The 12,427-nt window shown below is 45.5% G+C and overlaps 1 protein-coding gene across 2 annotated transcripts in view; it reads right to left on the bottom strand.

Moving 5' to 3' along the window:
* Positions 1 to 12,427, bottom strand: part of pdlim4 (PDZ and LIM domain 4) — a 58,172-nt gene that overhangs the window by 17,804 nt on the left and 27,941 nt on the right. The window lies entirely within an intron of this gene.

Below are 12,427 nucleotides of genomic sequence, written 5' to 3' on the forward strand. Positions count from 1 at the left end.
CAGCTATAGGACCAAAACCACTTAGGACTAGGCCAGGACCAGCTATAGGACCAAAACCACTTAGGACTAGGCCAAGACCAGCTATAGGACCAAAACCACTTAGGACTAGGCCAAGACCAGCTATAGGACCAAAACCACTTAGGACTAGGCCAGGACCAGCTATAGGACCAAAACCACTTAGGACTAGGCCAGGACCAGCTATAGGACCAAAACCACTTAGGACTAGGCCAGGACCAGCTATAGGACCAAAACCACTTAGGACTAGGCCAGGACCAGCTATAGGACCAAAACCACTTAGGACTAGGCCAGGACCAGCTATAGGACCAAAACCACTTAGGACTAGGCCAGGACCAGCTATAGGACCAAAACCACTTAGGACTAGGCCAAGACCAGCTATAGGACCAAAACCACTTAGGACTAGGCCAGGACCAGCTATAGGACCAAAACCACTTAGGACTAGGCCAGGACCAGCTATAGGACCAAAACCACTTAGGACTAGGCCAAGACCAGCTATAGGACCAAAACCACTTAGGACTAGGCCAAGACCAGCTATAGGACCAAAACCACTTAGGACTAGGCCAAGACCAGCTATAGGACCAAAACCACTTAGGACTAGGCCAGGACCAGCTATAGGACCAAAACCACTTAGGACTAGGCCAGGACCAGCTATAGGACCAAAACCACTTAGGACTAGGCCAAGACCAGCTATAGGACCAAAACCACTTAGGACTAGGCCAGGACCAGCTATAGGACCAAAACCACTTAGGACTAGGCCAAGACCAGCTATAGGACCAAAACCACTTAGGACTAGGCCAAGACCAGCTATAGGACCAAAACCACTTAGGACTAGGCCAGGACCAGCTATAGGACCAAAACCACTTAGGACTAGGCCAGGACCAGCTATAGGACCAAAACCACTTAGGACTAGGCCAAGACCAGCTATAGGACCAAAACCACTTAGGACTAGGCCAAGACCAGCTATAGGACCAAAACCACTTAGGACTAGGCCAGGACCAGCTATAGGACCAAACTAGGACCAGATATGACCTGCTCTGTTTTTCCTCCATGTCGGAACGATCTCCATAACAACATCCTGCTTCCAACATCCATTATTTGACAATCTGGGCTTACTTTCAAATAAACAAAACACCTATTAGTTTAATGCTGTGTTAAAATACGTGGCATTCTTCTGCCTGGGTCGGCCTTAGCTGGCTCTGCAATAGAAAGGATACTGTACACAGACGCACGCACGCACGCACACTTGAGTACTTGAGTCACCATTACAACACTTCTCAAGAGACCGATAAGTGGAGAGAGTGAGGCTGATTCCAAGCATCTCTCACCAGATCTTCTCTTAACGCTTTTCACTTTCACTTTCAACCTGACCTTCATTTTTAAAAAGCCACAGCTGTGGAGCAAAGCTTAACTGTGGTGCTGTGGTGTATAGGTCGCCGGTTCTCAATGTGGGGTTCGGGGACCCCCCAAGGGTCCTTCATATAGGGTTCAACTTCCAGGCGGTCCGTAATGTCGCTGTCCTAAAATGCGGCCCTCACAAGCATAGTAATATAAACCTGTGTGAGGGGGGTCTGGGTGGGGGGGGGGGGGCTCTGTAGAGTATTGTATTACTACGGTGTTCCTGGCAGTGACATGACAGTAAAGTTCTGACATCTATGACTTCTAAATCTGTGTAAACACGACCTGTGGACGAGGGCCAGGGCAACACATACGCATGCACACGCGAGCGAGCGCGCGCACACACTAACACATATACCACCACACAAGAGAGAGAGAGAGAAGGGCCATGATTGTTTTTGTGTTATTTTGACCTGAGATCAGATTCTAAAAATGTCTTCTACATCCTGACAGTTTTCTGAAAAAGCTATGTTTCTATGTCAGTCGTTCTTCGATTTTTCAAAAATAGCAGACCTATACAACACATTATTCATATTGCATTGTTTTCAATGTCCACTATTCTTGTAATAGGACTCAGAAGAATAGTGGAAATGGCAGAGCTCGTAGAGCTGATAATTTAACATTTGTTGAATGTTAATAATGTATTCCCTCCCCCCCCCCCTGAAAATATTTTTCTTTCATAGTATTACTACTCACTGCTAGACAGATAGATACTTTAAGGCGAGACACCCCAGGTGAATAGGGAAAAAAAGTTAAATAATAGCTATCACAATGAAACTTCTCCAGTTGATTACTTATATTAAAACTAAGATTTTTTGTATTACAAGTTTTCTGAAATTATATGTTTAAATATGCAAATTAGGCATTATATGCGCTAATTTGCATACATTTCGGGACGATAAATCTGAAGATCGGATAAAGCCAGGTTCAAAATTATCATTTCATTTTGTTGACACATTAGAGACAAAGAAAATTACACATGGGATTTTTGATATCTCTAATTATCACTCCACAAATCAGAAAATAGTGTCAACAGACATAAAAAACCCAATTTTCGGCATTTTTTTGGTATAAAATGTGATGTAAATCAGGCTGTGAATGATATATCAACAAATCCATGTGTAAATGTCTGCGGAATATAGTTAGGAATAAGACTGGAAAGTTTGGTGTATGTGAGTTCAACTGAAGTGGAGATTCTTTGTCCCAAGTATGAGGAAAACTCATTTTGAGAAAACGGCCTTTAAAGATTTGTATTGTAAAATTCCAAAACGTTTTATTTGAAGCCACTATTTTGAGACAAAATATCTCATCCAAACCTTGGCAACAACATATAATGGCATATATCATTGGAAAGGTCTGGACCTCAAGCTGACTGTGGTCTGATCCAAATATGGTCACTTCCTTTGTACCAACAACCAATCATGAAAATAGAGATGGTGGCTTTTCACCCCGAAAAACGAGCTGTCATTGGCTAAAATAAACTATCCAACTAAACATCTAAATCTGTATTTTTAATGTGTATTTTGCTTTAGTTTGAAAGAAAACATGTTTAGGAAGCAAAATAGCAAAAAAAAAAAAAAATGAAAAATCATGATTTCACCTGGGGTGTCTCACCTTAATCAGCAGTCTTCGGGACACAATAAAATCACAACACAACTATTATACGCAATACTACACAGCTCCTCTCCTGCAGAGAGGGAAAGGGGTTCTATACATAGCATCATGGCTCATTGGATCCATGAATTAGTTATTCAGACTTCCTGATGAGCGCCTCTCCACCAATCCAGGAGTGCCTTTACTCCCAATTACAGTGCCAGCACTGACATGTGGTTTGGTGTGAATGTTTCTGTTTCAGCTGACACACACACAACACACACACACACACACACACACACACACACACACACACACACACACACACACACACACACACACCCCAACACAACCCTTTTTTTTGGGCTCGCTTTCCTTACAACATGCTCTTCTCTGGGCTTGCACCGTCTGCTCCGAATAGATATTCTTCTGTGAGCGGATGGCAGATTTATATGGCAGCACATCTGGTCCTCAGCTTATAAAAATGCCAGTTTGGTAACATTGAGGGCCCGTAAGTGCTTTCAAGTCGCTCTTAAAAGTATGGTGGCCGCCTATACTTTCATTAAAGAAATCAGCCGTAAGCCCTCTGTCCCATTAAAGAGATTGATTCTGCTTGTTTCCAGGGGCTTGAGAGCGCCTGCAGGTTGCGGTGGAGGCCACACCTTTGGGGTGGCGGTCACGTTCAAGCGTTCACAACGTCAAACCTTATCACCTTATAAATCACCTATATAGTTACCTTATCTTGCTTTCCCCACATAGTCAAAACATTAAAAAAAAACGTATTGCGAGTGGGGAGAAGGGTTTACACGGCTCCAATCCGCTCCATAAACAAAAGACTACACGTGGGACTTACATTATGATCTATAGCCTTATCCTAATCTCTCTTCTTCGTCTCTCACATTACGCTTTTCACCCTTGAATCTCGGGGGGGACTGCTCTGCTCTGCCTGGCTCTGACGGAGACACACTTCGGAGAGGACGAAGGACAGACCACACTGACAGGACAGTCACTTGTTTATGCGAAGCAGCGCAGTCTGCTTGTAAATCCAGAGAGCCGTCACATTTCGCTGACCTGTGTTGTGAAGATGTACGTAGCAAAGCATGGCTCGTGTGTGTGTGTGTGAGAGAGAGAGAGAGAGAGAGAGAGAGTGCCGTGCGTGCGTGCGTTTTGAGAAAGAAAGATGTACAGTAGGAGAAAGAAAACAAGTTTGTGTAGGAGTATTTGTTGTGTTTGCCCACCCTGGTGGCCAGAAATAACTTTGGCGCAGACTGTTTCTACAAATCACAACAAGATCTATTGAATGTTCATGTTTTTCTTCAACAAAAAACATTGCATATCAACGTTTCCAGATGCGGGCCATGTCGACTCAATCCTAGATTTACAAGTCAAGTACAAAGTAAAAAAAAAATTGAAGTCGATTATAACGGATTGTCGTATCGCCATACAAACCGAACACGGCTGATTCAGCAGCAGCTGGCTTCGCACTGCTCGACACGGGCCTTCGCTCGGTTCGGGGCATTCTCTCGGTTCGGGCATTCGCTCGGTTCGGGGCATTCTCTCGGTTCGGGCATTCTCTCGGTTCGGGGCATTCGCTCGGTTCGGGCATTCTCTCGGTTCGGGGCATTCTCTCGGTTCGGGGCATTCGCTCGGTTCGGGGCATTCTCTCGGTTCGGGGCATTCGCTCGGTTCGGGGCATTCGCTCGGTTCGGGGCATTCGCTCGGTTCGGGGCATTCGTTCGGTTCGGGGCATTCGCTCGGTTCGCGCCTCACTTGGACACGGCTCAAGTCTGCTGAGGGATGCACGCGCCTGCCTCGAAACGTCATGATTCAACAGATCCGAGGGTTTGCTGAAACGTATAAGTGCAACGTTTTTTTCCCCCTCTGGTGATTAGGTTGCTTTGCCTGTATGTGTACACTGTATCCCGTGTGTGTGTACAGTATGTGAACACTATGCATGTCTCTTTGTTTTTCTAACGGGGGCCCCTTTTAGCCAGGAGTCACGGCCGTCCTCACTTAATCAACCTGCCAAAACGCTACACTTTTTTGACTTATTAATAAAGGACTGGGACTGTAGAATTACTGCTAGAACCTCAGCCCACAAACCAAAGAGTCCGGTCAGGGAGTTTGTAGATGACAGGGAATGGAGGCAACAGGGGACGGGGGGGGACGGGGGGCGGGGGACGGGGGCGCGGGCGGGGTTGGGGGCAGTAGAGGGGAAAGGTGGATAGATCCTAATTGAAATCATATGCATGTCTTTAGCCGAGGACTTATTAGACCTCCGCATCAATTACCAGTGCACGCCCAAGTGACCCTCAAACACACACACACACACACACACACACACACACACACACACACACACACACTTATACATTTATACATTTGGGCCCACAGACACACACACATGCACGCCCGTAGACACCCGCGCGCATGCGCACACATGCATGCATGCACTCGTACACACACATAAACAGAACCCCTGCCTGGCCTTTCCACCCCCTGCATAGCAAAGATCCCCTCCGGACCTGAGAAATTAAGCCTTTCACATGGGCGATCTGCACCAGTAACCAAACACAAACCAGTCCATGTATTGCCCCCTTAATTCCCTGCAGCCTGGCCCTGGTGCGTCTGTGGGAGGAGGGAGAGTCCAAATCACTGGAGAGCACCCAGGAAAACACTATAGGGTATCTTCTAGAATGAATATGCCCAGGGTGGCACGGTGATGTCACGTCACAAGCAAGCCTGCAGTTTCGCGCTGATACATTCTTTCGGTCTTTGTCGAGCGGGAGGCTCGTGCAAAGTGTGCGTTTTGAGGGAAACCGTGAATTTCAAGCACTTTCACTATAGGCAACACTTAGTTGTGACATCACTGTGATTCTTGATTCTATAGCCGAGTCTCTGGGAGGTCAGTGGGGCAGAGGCCGGAATTAACCCAGCGGCCAATAGCAGGTAAAGTGAGAGAGAGAGAGAATTGGGACTGATATCACAATGTGATATCTCTTGCACTGAGAGAGTGCTAAATATTAGGACTACACATGCCATCACGACATCGAATCTAGGTGGAAAAAGCTCTGATTCCTTAATAATGTGTTCAACTATAAGCTCATGTACTGTAGGCTAGATGAAGACATGTATATGGTATGTGAAGGAGCGTAGGACTGTGAAAGTATTGTGTAGACTTGAGACAGAGGCTTGATATTTGAGCATAATAATAATAATAGTAGTTTATTTTATTTATTTTAGACCAGTATAACAGTATCCTGCAGTTCCTGGCTCCTGTAATGATCTCTATCTACAAAGGGGGGCTGAGGTTGTTGTGCTATCTTTTGACAGTTGACTGTGCATAAGGCTGGGAGACTGTGAGCGCAGCAGAGAATGATCTCAGTGACCCCATCCACTCTCCAGCACGCTGACAGCCAGCGAGGGCCTCCTTGGGGAGAATCCCAACCACAGATTTGGCCACCATTTCCAGGCATTAGTGGCTGATTAGTGAACACAAACAACCGAATAAGTGGGGTTGATAATCTCAGAGCGTCTGCATCTGAATGCATGTAAACAACAACAACAACAACAACAACACTAATAATAAAAAGGTCTTTCTACTTAATAGTGTTGCTATAGGTTCCTAGCTAGAGACAGAGAGGTATTTGACCAACAAAATATTTTAGAAACCTGCAGAGGTAAATAAAACTATATGTAAAGTCCCCATTTGTATCCAAACGTATGAAACCTTCAAGGCATTTTATGGTGTACATTTAAATCTATTACTGGAACTTTATACTGTAGTGTGTTTTTAAGACGACACACTTTTAACATTTAACTAGCCTAAGTGACTACCGGTATCTACATTTGTTACTCCATTCATTACGTTCTTGACATGTTACTTTGTATGAAACATTGTGTTTATAGCTCTGGGTCGTACCCTTGATACCCTCACGCTGTATTGTGAACTTGCTGACCTCTTTTTTTTTTGTTATTTTTTCTTTTTCCAAAGCAGATGATTCCCCATGACAACTATAGGGAAAGTATAGAGCCTTTGTTCCATTCATAAAACAGATCCGTATCATGCACACTTTTTTTTTCTCAAGTCAAACAAATTCCAAGCACTGAAAGAATTACAGTCTGTAAGTCATGCAAGGACTGGATCTGTCAGCTCCTATTAATGTTAGCTCGTAGAATCGTGGCCTCCGCTGCCAGTTTCTGGGCTGAGAATCGGCGAAGGCTCGGGAATGGAACCCTCGATGACGTGTGTTCCAGATTTCCCAAGCTTCCGCGTTCTGAGGCCTCATTCCTCTCCGCGGGGCCAAAGTGCTTATGGCCACAGTAGCCATTACTTTAATGACACAGCAGCACGCATCAACAGCAATTTCTGGTGTCATTCGCCAAGGAATGATGCCTAACATCAACGTTGACCCCGTGGGGGCATCGTCAACTATACTCGAAGACCCACAGTGAGGTTTTGAGAAGTTTGAAGAAATAACAGCACGTGATATTGCTTTAGCGTTTTAAAACAATAGTTGTTCCAAAGCGTAAATATCCACGGAATGCTGTTTGACAAGTGGGAAAGAGGCTCTTCTGTTTCTGTGGCGCTGATTCAGTCATACCCCACATCTCACATTTACTGTATTCTTGTAGCATTCTTGTCATTTGTCATGAGGATTCTTTTTAGATTTTGTGAAGGTATAAGACATTTTAGCAAAGGATTTTTTTGACGAAGCCATTTAAAAGCATATGTCATCATTGTCTCCATGAGTCATGTGTATTATTCTTATCGTGTCCCTGGCCTGTCCAGCCTTGGAATGGAGTTGGTTGGAAATGCATCATGCTTCCTTTCAGGTTTTTCCCCCCCGAAAAGGAACAAAACAAACGGGACGCTCCAAATAATGTCTCAGAAGGTGGTCATATCCAAAAATATATCCTCACGCTTTTATGAGAAACACCCACGTTCCTTCAGTGAAAGGAAACACCTCACCGCCTTCCGACGTGTCACTTCCTGTTCGGTAGAGCTCATTCCCATGGGCGCCGCGCCGCTGGAATTTCCAGCGCGACGTGTCGTACGCACACGTGCTGCTAGAGAATACGGAGCGCACGGAGAAGGAAGTGTCGAGTACACGAGGAAATATCACACGCAGTACATCATGAACAATGACCTGAAGGAACCGACGGGAGGAAAATCGCTCAGGCTAGTTATTGGGCCATGCGTTGTGGTCAGCGGTATTTCTGCAAGGGAAAGCACTCTAGCGACGCTACCTCTGCATGGATTGATTCTCTGCTCCGCCGTTGTTGTTGGACTGGGCTGGAGTGGAATACACTTCCAAGGAATTCTTTCCGTTGGTTCGAATCAGGGATCCACAGACAGGCCCCTAGTGAAATATATATACTGCAGGGTTTACGATGTTAAACACTTGTAATAATAATAATAATAATAATAATAAATTGCATTTTTATAGAGCTTTTCCAAGTGCTCAAAGCGCTTTACAATGGTTCATTCATTCATACATCGGGAGGTGAAGCGGCGAACAGTCCCTCACTCCCCACATTCACACACCAACGGTGGCGAGCTCACACCGACCGACTCATTGGAGGCAATGTAGAGTTCAGCGTCTTATTGCCCAAGGACACTTCGACATGTGGACAGGAGGAGGAGCCGGGGATTCGAACCGCCGACCCAGGGATCGTTGGACGTCCACAGCCGCCACCCCTTGTGGGCTGTGATCTCCAAAACGTTCTGATGCACACACGACACACACCATCTTTAAAAGACTGCTTATTGTGTTGTGAGCGTCTTTGAAATTGCTCTACCACCAGACTGCTCATTTGCCGTCGCTATAGGCATACAGCACAAGACGCACTGTGCATAGGGCGGCATGCCGAGGGAGGCGACAAAACGTGCCAAAAGGTGCCACGCCGATCCTCCTAAATAATATTATTTCCTGCGGCTCCGCTGCGCCGCACCCCAGAGTGTGTGTCCTCCAGTTGCATGCATGCTGCTCAGGGCTGAAGGCAGCCCCTCTTCTTCCCTGCGCCGGTCTATAGCAGTGAGTTTAAGTGTTATTTGGCACCAACAGGCCGATCTGCGTGATGAGACGCAGCGCTCTCGTCTGGGGTGGGGGTGGGGGTTGCGTAGGGCAACCAATGGTCAGCGACGTTCCCTATATACACTTATATCTGTGTGACCGCGGGCCAACGCAGACTCACACCGTTCAAACTCTGGTTTGATTCAACAGCCTGCAGACCTCCCAAAGTGGGCATTGTCTCTAGTGTGTCCGGGGAACAATCAGCATTGTTGTGCGTCGGTATTTTCCTACAAGCATATCCCAATACAGTGGGAGGGAGGGAGGGAGGGAGGGGGGGAGAGAGAGAGAGAGAGAGAGAAGGTTGGTCTTTTATGGGCCCTGGGGGAGCGGATGTCCCCTCCCCCCCCTGTCTCATGCTAAAAGGATTCCACCTGAGCGTGACGATAAAGTGGTCCTGACTCTGCAGTTTCCATCGGTGGAGTTTCACATTATAAAAGGAGACACCGCAGGGACTTCTACACTTTAAAAGCCAGACCGAGACCACATGAGATACTTTAGACTGGACAAAGATGACGAAGAGATACAGAATCTCCTCAGGAATAGCATGAGATACAGTCATTTGGGCCATTCTTTACCCACACGGCACGCAAAGCAGTCCTGTCATGCGTGTCTCTGTTTGTTTGGTATTTCCTCATGTTAATCAAAGCAAGACGCCAGAGCTGATGCTGAGACAGTGATACTGTGGGTCTCCCCAGAACTATAGAGAGACTGTTGAGGGAAAAGAGGCCGCTGTTTTTCCTTTATCTTTTTGGACGACGGGTTCCCCAGATTGCCCCAGAACTGAACAGAGAAGACTAGAAACATAGGGACCTTTTTCACCTCATGCATCACTGGATGGACGTGCACGTTGTATCACAGCCAATGTGTACATGGTTATTACAGCACTGAGTAGCCATAAAACTACTCCAAGAGGCTTCTCCAACGTGGAACGAGGACTCCAAGCCATAAATTCAACTTCAGCCTGTTTGTCATTTCCACAAGTATTCTGTCCGCACGCTGCAATGAAATGCTATAAACAATACAACGCCAGTGAGTCATATACTGTACGGCTGCATTGATCTGATCATGAGAACTACCAAAGGAACATAGACAGGACATCTCGTTGTTACGGGTAGCTCATGAACTGCTGAACTCGGATCGTTTTTCTTTCTCCATTGCCATGCCCACCTCCGTTTCAATCTGAGCGGATACATGCACACAGAATAATAATAGTTCTTAACCCATTCTGACCTGAGATCAGATTCATACGAGGTTTCCACGGGACACACACTGGTCTGATTAACCCATTCTGACCTGAGATCAGATTCTAAAAATGTCAGTCGTTCTTCGAATTTTTCAAAAATAGCAGACCTACAAGCTCGTATCGCGCCACTCGGTGGCGCGATATGAGCTTGTAGATCTGCTATTTTTCAATAGCTAAAGCATAACATGATGCCAACACCAAAATGGGTGCCCGGTCAGAATGGGTTAAATGGTTCTTTAAAGGTTTATATGGTCAGTATGGAGATCCATCTCCTACTATATACTTCACATTCCTCATATGGTTCTAGCTGATCTTTTTGTCATTTTTGTTATGGTTCTCTGAGGCACCTCTATCCACCTTGCATCCCATTTTGTGTGAACGTTCAACAAAAATAAGTGGTTAAGGGCTAGAAGAACCATAAAAAAAAACATGGTTATTATTTAAGCAATATTACACGCAAGGGGGACGTGGTTTGACGTCATTAATGCACGCCTGCGATGCTGCAATGATGTCATTAAACCACCCCCTCGAGTGTAATATTGCAATTATACAACACTTACTCTTAAAACTAAGAGAATCGCCGAAAAATTAAAAACAAAATCAATGACAGATGTAATCACTACGACCACAAATGTCCCAAGAAATTAGCTAGCCTCGCCACCGCGTCTGCTGCGCTCTGAGAGAAAAGCACGGCTGAATTGTTCGTTTTGATTAGGCGTTGAAATAATGTGGTTTGAAGCCCGGCTAGGAAGGAGTTCAACCAATCAGATTGCTTCCTCAAGACGACCTGTTGTATAATATAGTTTATTACTAATAGAGAATCTAATAACCAGAAATGGTTATATGGTATTTGGGAGTTTTTCTGTGGCTTGGTAATACAATACTCGACTGTCTGCCTTGTATGGCTTCATACAGCCATTGGTGAAATGACAGATATAGGCTTCATTTCAGGCATTTTGTTTGCCCATCTGTCTCCTCCTGACATTGAAAACAAGCCCACAGTGCAGCGCACTGAGACATGGAGAGAGCAGGCTCTTGCGCCACAGCTAAAGGGACACAATGCATGACAAATGGTTTCTGTCACATGTCTGGGTCACAGTATGCTCATTGTGTGGCTGTTTCAATTACACTTTATTCCCCGGATTCTGTGCACATGTGAGGGCACGCACAGCGGGGTGTTTGACGCACGCGCACACAGAGTACACAAACAAAGATGACACACGCACACAAGCCAATGGAAAAACCTCCTACGCACAAATAAACACAGGGCATGTGAATGCACATCGGTTCACAGCCTACACAACCGCACACACTTGCACGTACAGTACACGCACACACACACACACACACACACACACACACACCTCATCTTCCCTGTTTACAGGCCCGTCTGCCTGCCAGCACTGGGAAAGTTGGAGGAGATCAAGTGCGAGAGCTCATCATGCCTTGAATATCCGTTTGGCAGCTCGTACGATTGGAGAACAATCAAGATACTATTTCAAAACCACTACGGCGAACAGTGGGACGCATTATCTCACTCATAACCATGTGAACGATATAGCGGAACCGCAAATGATTTTGCTTGTTGCCATGGATGCTTCTTGTGAGATAAACAAGAGGCTGTGGGATATCACACCCAGGCTATACCACTGAGTCATCTAAGTAGTAGAGATGCTTAGTCTAGAATAAAATCTAGTTGAAGACATCCCAGGAGTTATTTTAGTGTTGTACTTATAGCCTGCATAGTTTGCTGGTATTTCCCTCTACAAAAAAAGAATTGCCAGAAATCGTTGCTTAGAATACATTCGGAGCCATCAACGTACAAAACCGTATAAGCACTTAATAGCACCCAGCACTTTAATGCCATACACGTGCATGTACGTTTTACAGTCTTTATAGTATAGTATACAGTAAGTGATCTGTGTGATATTCACCGCATAGTCGTGCTTCTCATCGCTATGCACCGACACGCTTGTGTTGCCCGTACCGACATGGCATTTCAGTTAGTTTATTCATTGTTAATTTGAATTTCCCTCATCTAGTTTTAGTTTTCAGTTTAGGCTGCACTGCTGAGTTAGTAGACATGAATTCCAAATAAGCT

This window comes from Protomyctophum bolini, assembly GCF_963924005.1.
Source record: "Protomyctophum bolini genome assembly, chromosome: 13".
In the NCBI taxonomy this organism is placed as follows: domain Eukaryota; kingdom Metazoa; phylum Chordata; class Actinopteri; order Myctophiformes; family Myctophidae; genus Protomyctophum; species Protomyctophum bolini.